At 50.3% G+C, this 18,193-nt stretch overlaps 27 non-coding genes across 27 annotated transcripts; 21 read left to right on the plus strand and 6 right to left on the minus strand.

The window, feature by feature from the left end:
- Nucleotides 1-99: 99 nt before the first annotated feature.
- Nucleotides 100-171, minus strand: Trnag-ucc (transfer RNA glycine (anticodon UCC)). Its single transcript has one exon. It is a non-coding gene; the product is annotated as a tRNA-Gly (tRNA).
- A 341-nt stretch (nt 172-512) lies between these two features.
- Trnag-gcc (transfer RNA glycine (anticodon GCC)) lies at nt 513-583 on the plus strand. Its single transcript has one exon. It is a non-coding gene; the product is annotated as a tRNA-Gly (tRNA).
- Nucleotides 584-964: 381 nt separating this feature from the next.
- Nucleotides 965-1,037, plus strand: Trnam-cau (transfer RNA methionine (anticodon CAU)). The gene has a single exon. It is a non-coding gene; the product is annotated as a tRNA-Met (tRNA).
- A 296-nt stretch (nt 1,038-1,333) lies between these two features.
- Nucleotides 1,334-1,405, plus strand: Trnae-uuc (transfer RNA glutamic acid (anticodon UUC)). The gene has a single exon. It is a non-coding gene; the product is annotated as a tRNA-Glu (tRNA).
- A 198-nt stretch (nt 1,406-1,603) lies between these two features.
- Nucleotides 1,604-1,677, plus strand: Trnai-aau (transfer RNA isoleucine (anticodon AAU)). Its single transcript has one exon. It is a non-coding gene; the product is annotated as a tRNA-Ile (tRNA).
- A 586-nt stretch (nt 1,678-2,263) lies between these two features.
- On the minus strand, nt 2,264-2,335 carry Trnag-ucc (transfer RNA glycine (anticodon UCC)). The gene has a single exon. It is a non-coding gene; the product is annotated as a tRNA-Gly (tRNA).
- A 341-nt stretch (nt 2,336-2,676) lies between these two features.
- Trnag-gcc (transfer RNA glycine (anticodon GCC)) lies at nt 2,677-2,747 on the plus strand. Its single transcript has one exon. It is a non-coding gene; the product is annotated as a tRNA-Gly (tRNA).
- Nucleotides 2,748-3,128: 381 nt separating this feature from the next.
- On the plus strand, nt 3,129-3,201 carry Trnam-cau (transfer RNA methionine (anticodon CAU)). Its single transcript has one exon. It is a non-coding gene; the product is annotated as a tRNA-Met (tRNA).
- A 296-nt stretch (nt 3,202-3,497) lies between these two features.
- Nucleotides 3,498-3,569, plus strand: Trnae-uuc (transfer RNA glutamic acid (anticodon UUC)). The gene has a single exon. It is a non-coding gene; the product is annotated as a tRNA-Glu (tRNA).
- A 198-nt stretch (nt 3,570-3,767) lies between these two features.
- Trnai-aau (transfer RNA isoleucine (anticodon AAU)) lies at nt 3,768-3,841 on the plus strand. The gene has a single exon. It is a non-coding gene; the product is annotated as a tRNA-Ile (tRNA).
- Nucleotides 3,842-4,427: 586 nt separating this feature from the next.
- Trnag-ucc (transfer RNA glycine (anticodon UCC)) lies at nt 4,428-4,499 on the minus strand. The gene has a single exon. It is a non-coding gene; the product is annotated as a tRNA-Gly (tRNA).
- Nucleotides 4,500-4,840: 341 nt separating this feature from the next.
- Trnag-gcc (transfer RNA glycine (anticodon GCC)) lies at nt 4,841-4,911 on the plus strand. Its single transcript has one exon. It is a non-coding gene; the product is annotated as a tRNA-Gly (tRNA).
- Nucleotides 4,912-5,292: 381 nt separating this feature from the next.
- On the plus strand, nt 5,293-5,365 carry Trnam-cau (transfer RNA methionine (anticodon CAU)). Its single transcript has one exon. It is a non-coding gene; the product is annotated as a tRNA-Met (tRNA).
- A 296-nt stretch (nt 5,366-5,661) lies between these two features.
- Nucleotides 5,662-5,733, plus strand: Trnae-uuc (transfer RNA glutamic acid (anticodon UUC)). Its single transcript has one exon. It is a non-coding gene; the product is annotated as a tRNA-Glu (tRNA).
- A 198-nt stretch (nt 5,734-5,931) lies between these two features.
- Trnai-aau (transfer RNA isoleucine (anticodon AAU)) lies at nt 5,932-6,005 on the plus strand. The gene has a single exon. It is a non-coding gene; the product is annotated as a tRNA-Ile (tRNA).
- Nucleotides 6,006-6,579: 574 nt separating this feature from the next.
- Nucleotides 6,580-6,651, minus strand: Trnag-ucc (transfer RNA glycine (anticodon UCC)). The gene has a single exon. It is a non-coding gene; the product is annotated as a tRNA-Gly (tRNA).
- A 341-nt stretch (nt 6,652-6,992) lies between these two features.
- On the plus strand, nt 6,993-7,063 carry Trnag-gcc (transfer RNA glycine (anticodon GCC)). Its single transcript has one exon. It is a non-coding gene; the product is annotated as a tRNA-Gly (tRNA).
- Nucleotides 7,064-7,444: 381 nt separating this feature from the next.
- On the plus strand, nt 7,445-7,517 carry Trnam-cau (transfer RNA methionine (anticodon CAU)). Its single transcript has one exon. It is a non-coding gene; the product is annotated as a tRNA-Met (tRNA).
- Nucleotides 7,518-7,813: 296 nt separating this feature from the next.
- Nucleotides 7,814-7,885, plus strand: Trnae-uuc (transfer RNA glutamic acid (anticodon UUC)). Its single transcript has one exon. It is a non-coding gene; the product is annotated as a tRNA-Glu (tRNA).
- A 6,591-nt stretch (nt 7,886-14,476) lies between these two features.
- Nucleotides 14,477-14,548, minus strand: Trnag-ucc (transfer RNA glycine (anticodon UCC)). Its single transcript has one exon. It is a non-coding gene; the product is annotated as a tRNA-Gly (tRNA).
- Nucleotides 14,549-14,889: 341 nt separating this feature from the next.
- Trnag-gcc (transfer RNA glycine (anticodon GCC)) lies at nt 14,890-14,960 on the plus strand. The gene has a single exon. It is a non-coding gene; the product is annotated as a tRNA-Gly (tRNA).
- A 381-nt stretch (nt 14,961-15,341) lies between these two features.
- On the plus strand, nt 15,342-15,414 carry Trnam-cau (transfer RNA methionine (anticodon CAU)). The gene has a single exon. It is a non-coding gene; the product is annotated as a tRNA-Met (tRNA).
- A 296-nt stretch (nt 15,415-15,710) lies between these two features.
- Trnae-uuc (transfer RNA glutamic acid (anticodon UUC)) lies at nt 15,711-15,782 on the plus strand. The gene has a single exon. It is a non-coding gene; the product is annotated as a tRNA-Glu (tRNA).
- A 198-nt stretch (nt 15,783-15,980) lies between these two features.
- On the plus strand, nt 15,981-16,054 carry Trnai-aau (transfer RNA isoleucine (anticodon AAU)). Its single transcript has one exon. It is a non-coding gene; the product is annotated as a tRNA-Ile (tRNA).
- Nucleotides 16,055-16,628: 574 nt separating this feature from the next.
- Trnag-ucc (transfer RNA glycine (anticodon UCC)) lies at nt 16,629-16,700 on the minus strand. The gene has a single exon. It is a non-coding gene; the product is annotated as a tRNA-Gly (tRNA).
- Nucleotides 16,701-17,041: 341 nt separating this feature from the next.
- Trnag-gcc (transfer RNA glycine (anticodon GCC)) lies at nt 17,042-17,112 on the plus strand. Its single transcript has one exon. It is a non-coding gene; the product is annotated as a tRNA-Gly (tRNA).
- A 381-nt stretch (nt 17,113-17,493) lies between these two features.
- On the plus strand, nt 17,494-17,566 carry Trnam-cau (transfer RNA methionine (anticodon CAU)). Its single transcript has one exon. It is a non-coding gene; the product is annotated as a tRNA-Met (tRNA).
- Nucleotides 17,567-18,193: the final 627 nt, after the last annotated feature.

Below are 18,193 nucleotides of genomic sequence, written 5' to 3' on the forward strand. Positions count from 1 at the left end.
ACACTATAGGCTGGTCTGCAGCGAGTAACAGGGAGGAAAAAAAAACATTAATTTCAAGGCGCGTGGCAAAAGTACTCAAACGCGAAATTAAAAGCCTGCTGCGGTGGCCGGGAATCGAACCCGGATCAACTGCTTGGAAGGCAACTATGCTGACCATTACACCACCACCGCACAAGCGAGTGCCCCGGCGCCGCACTGTGTCGGCTTCCCGCCTGTCGGCAGCGGCCGAAGGTGGTGGTACCTGGCAGGCGCATTTCGAGGTAGGCTAGGGGAGCACATCCAGACGCATTCGGACAGCATATCCGCGCACATTTCGCATCCTTTGGCAAGAGTCGGCTCCGGTGACGCAAGAGTACGCAGAGGACCGCGTTCTGGCGGCGATTTTAAGCAGTACAGTGCAGGGTTCAGCGTCTGCAGCATCTTCTCGACAGAATGCTATGGCGCTTGACGACAGTCCCACTTTCCCTCAAGACAACTGCTCGGGAAGCAGCGTGAAGTTGCTACCGCCCGGAGCATCGGTGGTTCAGTGGTAGAATGCTCGCCTGCCACGCGGGCGGCCCGGGTTCGATTCCCGGCCGATGCATCATTTTGCTTTTCCCGCGGTAATGCTGCCGTGTGGCTTGCGCGCTTTACATGCACGATCCACAAGAATGTATAGCTGGATTCCTTTGAGAAGAACCGAGAACGCAGCACTAGCGGGTCCCCACTGGGACGCTCGCATCATGTTCTACAGACTAGCGTCGGCCTGGCCTCACAAGTTGCTGTGTCCAGGTGCCTCCGAGGCACTGAACTTTAACGACAAGGAGTGCTGCCTATCGTTGCAAAAGCTGCAGCAACACCGCAATTAACTGGGCCGGCAATGGACGTGTAGCAAACAGAACACGTTATCCAGGAAGTACAGTGTCTTCACGTCTAACATTGGGTATGATACTTACCCAGTTTCCAGGACAAAGGGTTCACCGGTGCCTCGGTAGCGCAGTAGGCAGCGCGTAAGTCTCATAATCTTAAGGTCGTGAGTTCGATCCTCACCCGGGGCATTTAATTTTCTGTGACTGATGGTGGTGCTGTTGCTGGGGCCCCAACTTATTTCTTGTTTGTTATCCACAACGCTTCAGCGGGAAAATGTTTACTTCCTGTTATTGCTACTTACAGCTTCCCTTTTTCTCTTCTCCCAGCAGAGCATGAAGCCAAAAGCATTGCTCTGAGACGTTTGAGGTGCGCGCCTTGCCAGTCAGCATGCGCAAAGATGCTCGCAAAGAGAGATGGGCGCCGACGCGGGACTCGGCACGAAATGCGACAAGGGACCATCCGAACCGTCGAAGAAACGCACAGATCCGGTGTGGTCTAGTGGCTAGGATACCTGGCTTTCACCCAGGAGGCCCGGGTTCGATTCCCGGTACCGGAACGGAATTTTTTCCACACTACTCGTGACAAGTTTGAGCTGTCCGAGCTGCCGTTTCCCGTCCTGCTCGCAATATAGCTACTGTTTCGTGACAGTCAGCAGAATATAGACGAGGGAAGCAGACACACGACGGCCATAGAAATGGTGTATGGCTTCATGCCACACGGTTCCAGCGTAGGCCTGAGCAACTGCATCTGTCGAGGCCCGTTAGCTCAGTTGGTTAGAGCGTCGTGCTAATAACGCGAAGGTCGTGGGTTCGGTCCCCCCACGGGCCACTACGCTTTTACTACTACGAAAAGGCAGCGCCGATTTCAGCTGGCGAGTGTGATGACCACCCTGCGTGGAAGTTGACAGAGGTTCCAAACCCGACCTGTCGGGAAGCGCTACAGCATTCACTCGCCAATGGCCATAGTGTGCTCAAAACACTGGTTCTCAACCGATAAAGAGAAAACGAAAGGAAATGTCCGATTGCCGATGCGTAACAACTTTGGCCCTTGTCAGTACTTGGGCGGGTAAGTGCATCGGAACACAGGGTACTGTTGGCAGTTTTACTTCCTATTTTTCTTTCTCCTTTGTTTTCGGAGCCACAGCCCGATTCGGTCAGGGAGACGCCACCGTGAAATGAAGGGGCGTGCTGTGTGTCCATCGCCTCGCCTCTCCTTACCTCTCTCAGTCGTTTCTCGTGCTTGTTGTTTTGATATAGGCCGATTTGAGAGCGTCAGCTCTCGCGTCAGCTCTCGCAAAGTCGAGACAAGTCGAGACACACTATAGGCTGGTCTGCAGCGAGTAACAGGGAGGAAAAAAAAACATTAATTTCAAGGCGCGTGGCAAAAGTACTCAAACGCGAAATTAAAAGCCTGCTGCGGTGGCCGGGAATCGAACCCGGATCAACTGCTTGGAAGGCAACTATGCTGACCATTACACCACCACCGCACAAGCGAGTGCCCCGGCGCCGCACTGTGTCGGCTTCCCGCCTGTCGGCAGCGGCCGAAGGTGGTGGTACCTGGCAGGCGCATTTCGAGGTAGGCTAGGGGAGCACATCCAGACGCATTCGGACAGCATATCCGCGCACATTTCGCATCCTTTGGCAAGAGTCGGCTCCGGTGACGCAAGAGTACGCAGAGGACCGCGTTCTGGCGGCGATTTTAAGCAGTACAGTGCAGGGTTCAGCCTCTGCAGCATCTTCTCGACAGAATGCTATGGCGCTTGACGACAGTCCCACTTTCCCTCAAGACAACTGCTCGGGAAGCAGCGTGAAGTTGCTACCGCCCGGAGCATCGGTGGTTCAGTGGTAGAATGCTCGCCTGCCACGCGGGCGGCCCGGGTTCGATTCCCGGCCGATGCATCATTTTGCTTTTCCCGCGGTAATGCTGCCGTGTGGCTTGCGCGCTTTACATGCACGATCCACAAGAATGTATAGCTGGATTCCTTTGAGAAGAACCGAGAACGCAGCACTAGCGGGTCCCCACTGGGACGCTCGCATCATGTTCTACAGACTAGCGTCGGCCTGGCCTCACAAGTTGCTGTGTCCAGGTGCCTCCGAGGCACTGAACTTTAACGACAAGGAGTGCTGCCTATCGTTGCAAAAGCTGCAGCAACACCGCAATTAACTGGGCCGGCAATGGACGTGTAGCAAACAGAACACGTTATCCAGGAAGTACAGTGTCTTCACGTCTAACATTGGGTATGATACTTACCCAGTTTCCAGGACAAAGGGTTCACCGGTGCCTCGGTAGCGCAGTAGGCAGCGCGTAAGTCTCATAATCTTAAGGTCGTGAGTTCGATCCTCACCCGGGGCATTTAATTTTCTGTGACTGATGGTGGTGCTGTTGCTGGGGCCCCAACTTATTTCTTGTTTGTTATCCACAACGCTTCAGCGGGAAAATGTTTACTTCCTGTTATTGCTACTTACAGCTTCCCTTTTTCTCTTCTCCCAGCAGAGCATGAAGCCAAAAGCATTGCTCTGAGACGTTTGAGGTGCGCGCCTTGCCAGTCAGCATGCGCAAAGATGCTCGCAAAGAGAGATGGGCGCCGACGCCTGACTCGGCACGAAATGCGACAAGGGACCGTCCGAACCGTCGAAGAAACGCACAGATCCGGTGTGGTCTAGTGGCTAGGATACCTGGCTTTCACCCAGGAGGCCCGGGTTCGATTCCCGGTACCGGAACGGAATTTTTTCCACACTACTCGTGACAAGTTTGAGCTGTCCGAGCTGCCGTTTCCCGTCCTGCTCGCAATATAGCTACTGTTTCGTGACAGTCAGCAGAATATAGACGAGGGAAGCAGACACACGACGGCCATAGAAATGGTGTATGGCTTCATGCCACACGGTTCCAGCGTAGGCCTGAGCAACTGCATCTGTCGAGGCCCGTTAGCTCAGTTGGTTAGAGCGTCGTGCTAATAACGCGAAGGTCGTGGGTTCGATCCCCCCACGGGCCACTACGCTTTTACTACTACGAAAAGGCAGCGCCGATTTCAGCTGGCGAGTGTGATGACCACCCTGCGTGGAAGTTGACAGAGGTTCCAAACCCGACCTGTCGGGAAGCGCTACAGCATTCACTCGCCAATGGCCATAGTGTGCTCAAAACACTGGTTCTCAACCGATAAAGAGAAAACGAAAGGAAATGTCCGATTGCCGATGCGTAACAACTTTGGCCCTTGTCAGTACTTGGGCGGGTAAGTGCATCGGAACACAGGGTACTGTTGGCAGTTTTACTTCCTATTTTTCTTTCTCCTTTGTTTTCGGAGCCACAGCCCGATTCGGTCAGGGAGACGCCACCGTGAAATGAAGGGGCGTGCTGTGTGTCCATCGCCTCGCCTCTCCTTACCTCTCTCAGTCGTTTCTCGTGCTTGTTGTTTTGATATAGGCCGATTTGAGAGCGTCAGCTCTCGCGTCAGCTCTCGCAAAGTCGAGACAAGTCGAGACACACTATAGGCTGGTCTGCAGCGAGTAACAGGGAGGAAAAAAAAACATTAATTTCAAGGCGCGTGGCAAAAGTACTCAAACGCGAAATTAAAAGCCTGCTGCGGTGGCCGGGAATCGAACCCGGATCAACTGCTTGGAAGGCAACTATGCTGACCATTACACCACCACCGCACAAGCGAGTGCCCCGGCGCCGCACTGTGTCGGCTTCCCGCCTGTCGGCAGCGGCCGAAGGTGGTGGTACCTGGCAGGCGCATTTCGAGGTAGGCTAGGGGAGCACATCCAGACGCATTCGGACAGCATATCCGCGCACATTTCGCATCCTTTGGCAAGAGTCGGCTCCGGTGACGCAAGAGTACGCAGAGGACCGCGTTCTGGCGGCGATTTTAAGCAGTACAGTGCAGGGTTCAGCGTCTGCAGCATCTTCTCGACAGAATGCTATGGCGCTTGACGACAGTCCCACTTTCCCTCAAGACAACTGCTCGGGAAGCAGCGTGAAGTTGCTACCGGCCGGAGCATCGGTGGTTCAGTGGTAGAATGCTCGCCTGCCACGCGGGCGGCCCGGGTTCGATTCCCGGCCGATGCATCATTTTGCTTTTCCCGCGGTAATGCTGCCGTGTGGCTTGCGCGCTTTACATGCACGATCCACAAGAATGTATAGCTGGATTCCTTTGAGAAGAACCGAGAACGCAGCACTAGCGGGTCCCCACTGGGACGCTCGCATCATGTTCTACAGACTAGCGTCGGCCTGGCCTCACAAGTTGCTGTGTCCAGGTGCCTCCGAGGCACTGAACTTTAACGACAAGGAGTGCTGCCTATCGTTGCAAAAGCTGCAGCAACACCGCAATTAACTGGGCCGGCAATGGACGTGTAGCAAACAGAACACGTTATCCAGGAAGTACAGTGTCTTCACGTCTAACATTGGGTATGATACTTACCCAGTTTCCAGGACAAAGGGTTCACCGGTGCCTCGGTAGCGCAGTAGGCAGCGCGTAAGTCTCATAATCTTAAGGTCGTGAGTTCGATCCTCACCCGGGGCATTTAATTTTCTGTGACTGATGGTGGTGCTGTTGCTGGGGCCCCAACTTATTTCTTGTTTGTTATCCACAACGCTTCAGCGGGAAAATGTTTACTTCCTGTTATTGCTACTTACAGCTTCCCTTTTTCTCTTCTCCCAGCAGAGCATGAAGCCAAAAGCATTGCTCTGAGACGTTTGAGGTGCGCGCCTTGCCAGTCAGCATGCGCAAAGATGCTCGCAAAGAGAGATGGGCGCCGACGCCTGACTCGGCACGAAATGCGACAAGGGACCGTCCGAACCGTCGAAGAAACGCACAGATCCGGTGTGGTCTAGTGGCTAGGATACCTGGCTTTCACCCAGGAGGCCCGGGTTCGATTCCCGGTACCGGAACGGAATTTTTTCCACACTACTCGTGACAAGTTTGAGCTGTCCGAGCTGCCGTTTCCCGTCCTGCTCGCAATATAGCTACTGTTTCGTGACAGTCAGCAGAATATAGACGAGGGAAGCAGACACACGACGGCCATAGAAATGGTGTATGGCTTCATGCCACACGGTTCCAGCGTAGGCCTGAGCAACTGCATCTGTCGAGGCCCGTTAGCTCAGTTGGTTAGAGCGTCGTGCTAATAACGCGAAGGTCGTGGGTTCGATCCCCCCACGGGCCACTACGCTTTTACTACTACGAAAAGGCAGCGCCGATTTCAGCTGGCGAGTGTGATGACCACCCTGCGTGGAAGTTGACAGAGGTTCCAAACCCGACCTGTCGGGAAGCGCTACAGCATTCACTCGCCAATGGCCATAGTGTGCTCAAAACACTGGTTCTCAACCGATAAAGAGAAAACGAAAGGAAATGTCCGATTGCCGATGCGTAACAACTTTGGCCCTTGTCAGTACTTGGGCGGGTAAGTGCATCGGAACACAGGGTACTGTTGGCAGTTTTACTTCCTATTTTTCTTTCTCCTTTGTTTTCGGAGCCACAGCCCGATTCGTTCAGGGAGACGCCACCGTGAAATGAAGGGGCGTGCTGTGTGTCCATCGCCTCGCCTCTCCTTACCTCTCTCAGTCGTTTCTCGTGCTTGTTGCTTTGATATAGGCCGATTTGAGAGCGTCAGCTCTCGCAAAGTCGAGACAAGTCGAGACACACTATAGGCTGGTCTGCAGCGAGTAACAGGGAGGAAAAAAAAACATTAATTTCAAGGCGCGTGGCAAAAGTACTCAAACGCGAAATTAAGAGCCTGCTGCGGTGGCCGGGAATCGAACCCGGATCAACTGCTTGGAAGGCAACTATGCTGACCATTACACCACCACCGCACAAGCGAGTGCCCCGGCGCCGCACTGTGTCGGCTTCCCGCCTGTCGGCAGCGGCCGAAGGTGGTGGTACCTGGCAGGCGCATTTCGAGGTAGGCTAGGGGAGCACATCCAGACGCATTCGGACAGCATATCCGCGCACATTTCGCATCCTTTGGCAAGAGTCGGCTCCGGTGACGCAAGAGTACGCAGAGGACCGCGTTCTGGCGGCGATTTTAAGCAGTACAGTGCAGGGTTCAGCGTCTGCAGCATCTTCTCGACAGAATGCTATGGCGCTTGACGACAGTCCCACTTTCCCTCAAGACAACTGCTCGGGAAGCAGCGTGAAGTTGCTACCGCCCGGAGCATCGGTGGTTCAGTGGTAGAATGCTCGCCTGCCACGCGGGCGGCCCGGGTTCGATTCCCGGCCGATGCATCATTTTGCTTTTCCCGCGGTAATGCTGCCGTGTGGCTTGCGCGCTTTACATGCACGATCCACAAGAATGTATAGCTGGATTCCTTTGAGAAGAACCGAGAACGCAGCACTAGCGGGTCCCCACTGGGACGCTCGCATCATGTTCTACAGACTAGCGTCGGCCTGGCCTCACAAGTTGCTGTGTCCAGGTGCCTCCGAGGCACTGAACTTTAACGACAAGGAGTGCTGCCTATCGTTGCAAAAGCTGCAGCAACACCGCAATTAACTGGGCCGGCAATGGACGTGTAGCAAACAGAACACGTTATCCAGGAAGTACAGTGTCTTCACGTCTAACATTGGGTATGATACTTACCCAGTTTCCAGGACAAAGGGTTCACCGGTGCCTCGGTAGCGCAGTAGGCAGCGCGTAAGTCTCATAATCTTAAGGTCGTGAGTTCGATCCTCACCCGGGGCATTTAATTTTCTGTGACTGATGGTGGTGCTGTTGCTGGGGCCCCAACTTATTTCTTGTTTGTTATCCACAACGCTTCAGCGGGAAAATGTTTACTTCCTGTTATTGCTACTTACAGCTTCCCTTTTTCTCTTCTCCCAGCAGAGCATGAAGCCAAAAGCATTGCTCTGAGACGTTTGAGGTGCGCGCCTTGCCAGTCAGCATGCGCAAAGATGCTCGCAAAGAGAGATGGGCGCCGACGCGGGACTCGGCACGAAATGCGACAAGGGACCGTCCGAACCGTCGAAGAAACGCACAGATCCGGTGTGGTCTAGTGGCTAGGATACCTGGCTTTCACCCAGGAGGCCCGGGTTCGATTCCCGGTACCGGAACGGAATTTTTTCCACACTACTCGTGACAAGTTTGAGCTGTCCGAGCTGCCGTTTCCCGTCCTGCTCGCAATATAGCTACTGTTTCGTGACAGTCAGCAGAATATAGACGAGGGAAGCAGACACACGACGGCCATAGAAATGGTGTATGGCTTCATGCCACACGGTTCCAGCGTAGGCCTGAGCAACTGCATCTGTCGAGGCCCGTTAGCATTCTGGCTCTAGCTGCCGACGCGTACGGACGTGTCACCGTTGCTGCGTGTAGTCAGTGTTTCGCCAGTGTTTACCTTTGCGTTTCGGTGTTTTTGAGTTTTGTGATTTTCTTCGTGTGTAACTCGTGTTTTTTCTGCCTCCTTTGTTCTGTTTTTGTGTTTTCTACCGACGATTATTTGTTGTTTGTGGAGTTTTCGGTAATTATCGGAATCTCCCCTTGATTACTGCATACCATGGCTACAACTGTGAGGAAGAATACGCTGGTTTTTGCCTTCGCTAAGGAAACACGACGTGTTCAGCCGACTGCTCTGGAAATTCATGATTGGCTTGATCAGGTACTTAGCATAAATTCTGATATGGTGCATACCACTCAGCTAGATACTGACAACTACTGTGTTTTCGTAAAGTTTTTGGATCCCGTTTCGGTCGATAAAATTATTGGAAAATTCGGGTATCATGTCGAATTTTTGCATAGAGACGGCTCTACAAGTAAAGTGGCTATCAGGAGAGCTGATGCTCTTTATAGATCTGTGCGGGTGTTAAATTTACCTATCGAGATAGATAATGAGAAAATCAAGGTTGCCCTGTCTCAATATGGTGAGGTAAAGGATATAGTTAACGAACGTTGGTCGAAGCAATTTAAAATTCAGAGCTTCAATGGTATTCTTTCGGTAGAGATGGAAGTAAAGACGAATATCCCGTCTCATATAACTGTTGACGGGCATAAAGCACACGTGATTTATACTGGTCAAACCCCTACGTGCCATATATGCAATGAATCGGGTCATTTAAGGCAGGACTGTCCCCGTCGTGTCTTTGTACTAAAAACAAATTTAGTCCAACGCCGCAAGATGACCTTGAGCGAAGTTTTGGCAACCGATAACACGGCCAAACAGGGTGAGGGTTCGGATCCTGTACTTAGTACTGGAACTATTGCTGTTGAAGGCAGTGATTTTCCACCCCTGGTACCACGCTTCAATTGTGATTCCTCTGCCCGTGAGTTAGACGTACTAACCAAGAAACGACCACTTGAACATACAGATGATCATTCTGATGATGACACCTCCCGACAATCTCCTGCTGTACGTAAACAGAAAGCTGGCGATGAAAATCTGCATGTGCCCCAAGACGAAATGCAAGTAGATTTAATTGCAGTTTCTGATACATCTCGCTCACTGCCAGAAAATGCAACGGCAGCTGCCGACAGCGAGAAAGTAGAAGTCCCCCAAGCAGTGTCAACTTGCCCAGCTGTAAACAGTGATAATCAGCTGTTTACCGACGGTAAGTTCGCGGAAGCGGTAGAACAACAACACCGCGACACCGCAACAGCACAGCAACCGGCACCAGAGTGTAAACAAGTGAAAGTGTTTACTCCTGAACCGGAAAATAAGCAAACACCGTCGCAAGCGTCACATCAACCGAAGGTAGCATGTAAACAGCAGGCAGTGTTTACAAACCAGGTCTCTCTAGACACTGCTGCTGAAGCGGCCGCGTCGAGTGTTGCCACAACAAAATCAGGTCAGGGTTTTCAGGGCGTCCACCGCCGTACGCTAAAACCACAACCGAATCTTACTGTTTCTCGCACCCAAGCCAAACAAAAAGCGGACAAGTCGGACGTAAAATCACAGAAAAATATACGATATAAAATTGTCAGAGAAGGTGCTCCAGATGAGCCTCCTGACACACTCAATGTAGAACAGCCCCTAAGTACTAAGGCGCGGGATGACAATGGCAGACAAACTAACGTTTAGCGACCGTGTTACTAGGACTGCTACCAAGTTCTGAATGACTGTAGTTCTCAACCGGATTTCAGCATACCAAAAGTAGGACAGACTTTTTTTTTTTTTTTTTTTTTTTTTTTTTTTTTTTTTTTTTTTTTTGACCAACTTTGTCCGTGGCCAATAGCAAGTTAGGGATGCAAGCATACTCTATCACAACGATCAATATAAATAAAATTCGAACCTCATTAAAGCTAGCTGCTCTCAAGGAATTTTTGTATGACTCTGGAACCGATATCGCTTTGCTACAGGAGGTTGTAACGACGGAATTTGTAATACCAGGATACACCGCAATTGTTAACGTATCTTGTGACACACATACAGGAACAGCGGTTCTGCTCAGGGAAGGGATTCCCGTATCTCAAGTGGAGCGGTTGGAATCTGGAAGGGCAATTAGTATTAACGTTTTAGGTACCACATTGATTAACTTATACGCGCCCTCAGGAAATAGTAATAGACAGGACAGGGCAGCATTTTATAAAGAGGAACTTATATATTTATTACGTCGAAACCCAAACAGTTTTATAATGGGCGGTGATTTTAACTGCGTGTTAAATCGTAAAGATCAACAACCACATTTTAACGGTTCTTTAGAACTTAAACGCCTAGTAATCGACCTAAAACTAAAGGACGCATGGGAACTAAAATATCCAACGAAGGTTGAATATACGTATATAACACAGACTTCGCGCAGTAGAATAGACAGAATCTATGTTTCCCAAAACTTGGAAAGATGTCTACTAAATCCAGAAATCGTACCTGTATATTTTAGTGACCACTGCAGTATGAAGGCGTGCATTAATTTAGCTCCACAGCCGATTCAGATTTTTAGGAACCAGTGGCAGCTAAATGTCTCTCTCTTAAAAGAGCAAGATTTGGCAGACGCGGTATCGGATGCGTGGACCTTATGTCTGCGATCGATCGAGAGGCACCCCACAGTATTAGACTGGTGGCTTAAGGTTGCAAAGCCGAGACTGAGAAAAGTGTGTATCAGATACAGCAGAGAAAGAGCGTGGGAGTTAAAAAACTGTATGGAATTTTATTACAGTTTGTTGCGAGACCTCTATGAACAGGCAAACGTGTCAACCATTAGATTACAAGACATCAGACACACCAAAGCGAAATTACTCGCCATTAAACGACAACAGATAGAAGGTTTAAAACTGAAGTCAAAGGCGAAGTCGGTGGTAGATGATGAAACAACATCCTTATATCATCTGCTTCGGCATGCAAAGAATAGGCGACGCACTGTTATTAGTGAACTTAAAACCCCCAATGGGACAACACTGACGTCTCAGAAGGAGAGTCTAAATGCAGTATACCAGTACTACTATGCATTATATTCCTCCAGCCCACCTCACGAGGGGTCTCTGCAAGAGTTTCTCAGTGTTTTATCCCCACAGTTGACAAGTTCTGAAAACGACGAAATCCTTTCTGAAGTCAGTAACGAAGAGGTTCGTGAGACAATAACCAAGTCCCCGATGAATAAATCTGCTGGACCCGACGGACTCCCTGTAGAATTTTACAGAAAGTTCTGGTTTTTAATTGGTGACACGTTTACATGCATTGTCAATGAGATTTTTAACGAGCAGACGATACCTGCAGATTTTAAAGATAGCAAAATTGTACTTCTACCGAAAAACAAAGGGACGAAAAGTTTAAACAATTACCGCCCTATTTCACTTTTAAACTCTGACTACAAAATAGTATGCAGGATTTTAAAAAAGAGACTTTCCCCTCTGACCGACAAATTAATTAGTCAACATCAGTCATGTGCAGCAAATAGAAGTATTTTTAATACGATTTCTGAATATAGAGACATCATCGCCTTAGCATCGGTTTCTAATATCAAATGTGCTTTACTTTTTATAGATTTTACTAAGGCTTTCGACTCGGTGAATCACCGCTTCCTATTTGAGGTACTGACAAAAATGGGACTCGTCCACAAAACAGTTAATGTTATAAAAAACGTTGCTACTGGTCTGAACGCTAAATTAGCTGTCAACTGTCAGCTGACGCGGCAAATTCAAATAAACCGTGGCATCCCACAGGGAAGTCCATTATCTATGTTTTTGTTTGTTGTGTCGTTAGAGCCGTTTTTAAGAAGTGTTCATGAAAGGTTAAAGGGCATAACTATAACTGGCAGGAAAACTGTAGTGAGAGCCTATGCTGACGATGTTGGTGTCGTCATAAGAGGGCAAGATGATGTAATTCGACTAGGGGCCATTCTTCAAAACTACTGCCGCGCATCGGGTGCGACAACGAACGAAAATAAAAGTACAATCCTGGGAATGCGGGGTCTTGAACGGATACAAATCGATTGGGCGAAGTCAGTTACCACACATAAAACCCTGGGGACAATCCTGACGGCATGTCCAATGAGGATGACAGCCCTCAATTGGAAAGAGGTTTTAACAAAGATTCAAGGGGGACTTATTGAGAACTCACAACGACTTATGAACCAGGTTCAGAGGGTCAGGTTCATTAACTTATGCATTCTCTCAAAGGCATTCTATATGGCACAAGTTTTTCCCTTGCCGAAGTTGATAGCTCAGAAAATAATGTCGAGGGTTGCAAATTTCTTATGGAAGGGGGAAATCTTCAGGGTTAACCTAAGAACTGCGACTTTACATCCTAGAAATGGAGGCCTCGGACTGGTGGACATACGCAATAAAGCTTCTGCGCTTTTCATAAAAAGGTCTTTAAACATATTTCACGCCAACCCAGGCAGTATTACTACACAATTGTTTAAATGTGTCCAACCAGAAAGCCTTCAACCACCGGCAGACGTACAAAAAATTAACCCCCGACTGCGATACATTAGGATCTTATACACAGAATTGAGCTATGTTAACGAGAAACTCAGAACTTCACTGCACATTACAGCCAGAGATATCATGAGACAAAGACAACAATATGAAGGACAAAATAAAATTGCCACGAAATATATGAGTCACAACTGGGATGCAATTTGGGAGAATATTAGTTTTAACGGGCTCAATTCAGATGTGGTAACGGCATGGTACAAAGCCGTCAATAATATTGTCAGCACCAACGAGCGGCTTTATAAAATTGGGAAAGCTGAAACCCCCTTATGTCAGAAATGTAACCTAGTTGACACTGTGATTCATAGATTTACGTGTGCTGGAAATCTCAACAATTGGCATTGCCTCAGGAAAAGTCTTGCACTACTGCAACGAACGTCACCCAATTCCATTACTCCTATGGTGCTTTTCAGACCTGAAACTAAATATTACCCGAAAACCAAAAATAATGCAATACACTGGTTAATGGGACAGTTTGTCCATTACATTATCAATAAAATAGGTGGTGACGACGAAACGGAATTCAAGCTTTTTATGCAAATGGAGTACAGCAACATTCAGCAATACGCAGACCACAGGAAAATATATGGAAACATGTTGATCATTTTATTCGAACGAATAGGTGTTGGTTAAAGCGCACAGTCTAACACTAAATGTACTATTTTAGGGGTAATGAAGAAGTGAAGTATGAATCTACGTTCAAGATGAAGGAAATGCCTCTTCTTTTATCCATTCATGTTACGTCTGCCCCCCAATAAGTGTCTCATAAATGCTCGCTGTATATTGCAGTATAATCACATGTTTCTTAATCGAATGTCTGTTGACTGAAAACTCGAATGACGGCTTTGCAATGGGATCTCACCCCCAGATGTCGTACAATCAGTGCTCCTTACCACAATAAAGAGAGCAGGCGAAAAATATACACGACTATACCCGCTTTTCTATAACAATTAAAATGCACTGAAGGAGCAATTCGGTAGGAGTGATGGTGGGGGCATCGTGGCCAGGCCTCGAGTTCTTTGACCCCAGCCCTCTTTGTCCCCGTCATGCGCCTCCTGATATGCATCCTTATAAAAAACAATAAAAAGCGGTCCAAGGCGCCAGACTAAAGGAAAAGTGGCAAAAAAAAAAAAAAGTTAGCTCAGTTGGTTAGAGCGTCGTGCTAATAACGCGAAGGTCGTGGGTTCGATCCCCCCACGGGCCACTACGCTTTTACTACTACGAAAAGGCAGCGCCGATTTCAGCTGGCGAGTGTGATGACCACCCTGCGTGGAAGTTGACAGAGGTTCCAAACCCGACCTGTCGGGAAGCGCTACAGCATTCACTCGCCAATGGCCATAGTGTGCTCAAAACACTGGTTCTCAACCGATAAAGAGAAAACGAAAGGAAATGTCCGATTGCCGATTCGTAACAACTTTGGCCCTTGTCAGTACTTGGGCGGGTAAGTGCATCGGAACACAGGGTACTGTTGGCAGTTTTACTTCCTATTTTTCTTTCTCCTTTGTTTTCGGAGCCACAGCCCGATTCGGTCAGGGAGACGCCACCGTGAAATGAAGGGGCGTGCTGTGTGTCCATCGCCTCGCCTCTCCTTACCTCTCTCAGTCGTTTCTCGTGCTTGTTGTTTTGATATAGGCCGATTTGAGAGCGTCAGCTCTCGCAAAGTCGAGACAAGTCGAGACACACTATAGGCTGGTCTGCAGCGAGTAACAGGGAGGAAAAAAAAACATTAATTTCAAGGCGCGTGGCAAAAGTACTCAAACGCGAAATTAAAAGCCTGCTGCGGTGGCCGGGAATCGAACACGGATCAACTGCTTGGAAGGCAACTATGCTGACCATTACACCACCACCGCACAAGCGAGTGCCCCGGCGCCGCACTGTGTCGGCTTCCCGCCTGTCGGCAGCGGCCGAAGGTGGTGGTACCTGGCAGGCGCATTTCGAGGTAGGCTAGGGGAGCACATCCAGACGCATTCGGACAGCATATCCGCGCACATTTCGCATCCTTTGGCAAGAGTCGGCTCCGGTGACGCAAGAGTACGCAGAGGACCGCGTTCTGGCGGCGATTTTAAGCAGTACAGTGCAGGGTTCAGCGTCTGCAGCATCTTCTCGACAGAATGCTATGGCGCTTGACGACAGTCCCACTTTCCCTCAAGACAACTGCTCGGGAAGCAGCGTGAAGTTGCTACCGGCCGGAGCATCGGTGGTTCAGTGGTAGAATGCTCGCCTGCCACGCCGGCGGCCCGGGTTCGATTCCCGGCCGATGCATCATTTTGCTTTTCCCGCGGTAATGCTGCCGTGTGGCTTGCGCGCTTTACATGCACGATCCACAAGAATGTATAGCTGGATTCCTTTGAGAAGAACCGAGAACGCAGCACTAGCGGGTCCCCACTGGGACGCTCGCATCATGTTCTACAGACTAGCGTCGGCCTGGCCTCACAAGTTGCTGTGTCCAGGTGCCTCCGAGGCACTGAACTTTAACGACAAGGAGTGCTGCCTATCGTTGCAAAAGCTGCAGCAACACCGCAATTAACTGGGCCGGCAATGGACGTGTAGCAAACAGAACACGTTATCCAGGAAGTACAGTGTCTTCACGTCTAACATTGGGTATGATACTTACCCAGTTTCCAGGACAAAGGGTTCACCGGTGCCTCGGTAGCGCAGTAGGCAGCGCGTAAGTCTCATAATCTTAAGGTCGTGAGTTCGATCCTCACCCGGGGCATTTAATTTTCTGTGACTGATGGTGGTGCTGTTGCTGGGGCCCCAACTTATTTCTTGTTTGTTATCCACAACGCTTCAGCGGGAAAATGTTTACTTCCTGTTATTGCTACTTACAGCTTCCCTTTTTCTCTTCTCCCAGCAGAGCATGAAGCCAAAAGCATTGCTCTGAGACGTTTGAGGTGCGCGCCTTGCCAGTCAGCATGCGCAAAGATGCTCGCAAAGAGAGATGGGCGCCGACGCCTGACTCGGCACGAAATGCGACAAGGGACCGTCCGAACCGTCGAAGAAACGCACAGATCCGGTGTGGTCTAGTGCCTAGGATACCTGGCTTTCACCCAGGAGGCCCGGGTTCGATTCCCGGTACCGGAACGGAATTTTTTCCACACTACTCGTGACAAGTTTGAGCTGTCCGAGCTGCCGTTTCCCGTCCTGCTCGCAATATAGCTACTGTTTCGTGACAGTCAGCACAATATAGTTGAGGGAAGCAGACACACGACGGCCATAGAAGTGGTGTATGGCTTCATGCCACACGGTTCCAGCGTAGGCCTGAGCAACTGCATCTGTCGAGGCCCGTTAGCTCAGTTGGTTAGAGCGTCGTGCTAATAACGCGAAAGTCGTGGGTTCGATCCCCCCACGGGCCACTACGCTTTTACTACTACGAAAAGGCAGCGCCGATTTCAGCTGGCGAGTGTGATGACCACCCTGCGTGGAAGTTGACAGAGGTTCCAAACCCGACCTGTCGGGAAGCGCTACAGCATTCACTCGCCAATGGCCATAGTGTGCTCAAAACACTGGTTCTCAACCGATAAAGAGAAAACGAAAGGAAATGTCCGATTGCCGATGCGTAACAACTTTGGCCCTTGTCAGTACTTGGGCGGGTAAGTGCATCGGAACACAGGGTACTGTTGGCAGTTTTACTTCCTATTTTTCTTTCTCCTTTGTTTTCGGAGCCACAGCCCGATTCGGTCAGGGAGACGCCACCGTGAAATGAAGGGGCGTGCTGTGTGTCCATCGCCTCGCCTCTCCTTACCTCTCTCAGTCGTTTCTCGTGCTTGTTGTTTTGATATAGGCCGATTTGAGAGCGTCAGCTCTCGCAAAGTCGAGACAAGTCGAGACACACTATAGGCTGGTCTGCAGCGAGTAACAGGGAGGAAAAAAAAACATTAATTTCAAGGCGCGTGGCAAAAGTACTCAAACGCGAAATTAAGAGCCTGCTGCGGTGGCCGGGATTCGAACCCGGATCAACTGCTTGGAAGGCAACTATGCTGACCATTACACCACCACCGCACAAGCGAGTGCCCCGGCGCCGCACTGTGTCGGCTTCCCGCCTGTCGGCAGCGGCCGAAGGTGGTGGTACCTGGCAGGCGCATTTCGAGGTAGGCTAGGGGAGCACATCCAGACGCATTCGGACAGCATATCCGCGCACATTTCGCATCCTTTGGCAAGAGTCGGCTCCGGTGACGCAAGAGTACGCAGAGGACCGCGTTCTGGCGGCGATTTTAAGCAGTACAGTGCAGGGTTCAGCGTCTGCAGCATCTTCTCGACAGAATGCTATGGCGCTTGACGACAGTCCCACTTTCCCTCAAGACAACTGCTCGGGAAGCAGCGTGAAGTTGCTACCGCCCGGAGCATCGGTGGTTCAGTGGTAGAATGCTCGCCTGCCACGCGGGCGGCCCGGGTTCGATTCCCGGCCGATGCATCATTTTGCTTTTCCCGCGGTAATGCTGCCGTGTGGCTTGCGCGCTTTACATGCACGATCCACAAGAATGTATAGCTGGATTCCTTTGAGAAGAACCGAGAACGCAGCACTAGCGGGTCCCCACTGGGACGCTCGCATCATGTTCTACAGACTAGCGTCGGCCTGGCCTCACAAGTTGCTGTGTCCAGGTGCCTCCGAGGCACTGAACTTTAACGACAAGGAGTGCTGCCTATCGTTGCAAAAGCTGCAGCAACACCGCAATTAACTGGGCCGGCAATGGACGTGTAGCAAACAGAACACGTTATCCAGGAAGTACAGTGTCTTCACGTCTAACATTGGGTATGATACTTACCCAGTTTCCAGGACAAAGGGTTCACCGGTGCCTCGGTAGCGCAGTAGGCAGCGCGTAAGTCTCATAATCTTAAGGTCGTGAGTTCGATCCTCACCCGGGGCATTTAATTTTCTGTGACCGATGGTGGTGCTGTTGCTGGGGCCCCAACTTATTTCTTGTTTGTTATCCACAACGCTTCAGCGGGAAAATGTTTACTTCCTGTTATTGCTACTTACAGCTTCCTTTTTTCTCTTCTCCCAGCAGAGCATGAAGCCAAAAGCATTGCTCTGAGACGTTTGAGGTGCGCGCCTTGCCAGTCAGCATGCGCAAAGATGCTCGCAAAGAGAGATGGGCGCCGACGCGGGACTCGGCACGAAATGCGACAAGGGACCGTCCGAACCGTCGAAGAAACACACAGATCCGGTGTGGTCTAGTGGTGCCGGCCGCGGTGGTCTCGCGGTTCTAGGCGCCGAGTCCGAAACCGTGGGATGCTACGGTCGCAGGTTCGAATCCTGCCTCGGGCATGGATGTGTGTGGTGTCCTTAGGTTAGTTACAGTCTGCCTGCGGCAGCGGTGGTGAGCGGACCTCCAGGGCCAGCGCGCTGCGGCAGGAAGTGTTTACGTCAGGCGGTGAGTCGCGTGCTTACAGCGTCTGCTTATTAGTATTCGTTCCGTTCTGTAGGATCTGATATGGAATTATGAATCCGACTAACAGGAAAGATACCTTGAAGTTTACCTTTGATAGGAACT

Source organism: Schistocerca gregaria, unplaced genomic scaffold (genome assembly GCF_023897955.1).
Source record: "Schistocerca gregaria isolate iqSchGreg1 unplaced genomic scaffold, iqSchGreg1.2 ptg000690l, whole genome shotgun sequence".
NCBI lineage: Eukaryota > Metazoa > Arthropoda > Insecta > Orthoptera > Acrididae > Schistocerca > Schistocerca gregaria.